Source organism: Panicum virgatum, chromosome 6N, assembly GCF_016808335.1.
Source record: "Panicum virgatum strain AP13 chromosome 6N, P.virgatum_v5, whole genome shotgun sequence".
Lineage (NCBI taxonomy): Eukaryota > Viridiplantae > Streptophyta > Magnoliopsida > Poales > Poaceae > Panicum > Panicum virgatum.
In genome coordinates, this window is record NC_053150.1 from 30,093,158 (window position 1) to 30,094,004 (window position 847).

Genomic DNA, 847 nt, shown 5'->3' on the forward strand with positions numbered 1-847 from the left:
TTCCCTTCATCAATCTTCTTTAGTAGGAGGTCCAGCTTGGCGGCGAGCATGTCCGTCTCCTTGATGGTATGCATTCCGCCTTTGGTTCTGGGCTGGGAACGCTCCTCATTCCAGCCCTGGTTGGAGACCATCTTCTCGATTAAGGCCGTAACCTTGGCAATTGTGAGGTCGAGATAGGCTCCTCCAGCAGCAGCATCAAGATGGGCTCTGTATGTAGTCGTTAGCCCATTGTAGAAGCTTTGGAGCACGAGCCACTCGTCCATCCCATGATCAGGACAGGCGAGTATGTACTCTTGCAACCTTTCCCAAGCTTCTGGGATGGATTCCATCCCTGTCTGCTGAAAACTTGAGATTCTTCCATGTAGGACATTGGTTTTGCCCAACGGGAAGAACTTAGAGAGGAACGCCATGGAACACTTGTCCCACGTGCTGACGGCTTCCTTGTTCTGATAAAACCATTGTTTTGCCTTCCCCAGGAGGGAGAAAGGAAACAGGCGGAGCCTGATAGCGTCAGCTGTAATGCCCTGTATGGTTACGGTTTTGCATAACTCCAGAAAGTTCTGGAGATGGGCGTTAGCATCCTCATTCGGCTTGCCACAGAATGAGCTAGCCTGCACCATGTTTATGAGGCTGGACTTCAGCTCAAAGTTCACGTCCCCTACATTAACGTTGGGTCCAGTTGCCACATTGGCAGCTGAGGGGACGGAGAAGTCGTGGAGAGTCTTCTTAGCCATGAGTTCAGTTGATTGTGCTTGGGAAGCTGGTTCGCTTGTCAACTGCGAGATCGGACGAGGAACGACGCGAGGTCGGACCCTTCTCACGAGCTTCTCGTGATTTTCAACAAAAT

The 847-nt window shown here is 51.2% G+C and overlaps 1 non-coding gene across 1 annotated transcript; it reads left to right on the forward strand.

The window, feature by feature from the left end:
* The first annotated feature begins 261 nt into the window (after positions 1-261).
* Positions 262-368, forward strand: LOC120680395. The gene has a single exon (XR_005677661.1). It is a non-coding gene; the product is annotated as a small nucleolar RNA R71 (small nucleolar RNA).
* The last annotated feature ends 479 nt before the right edge of the window (positions 369-847 follow it).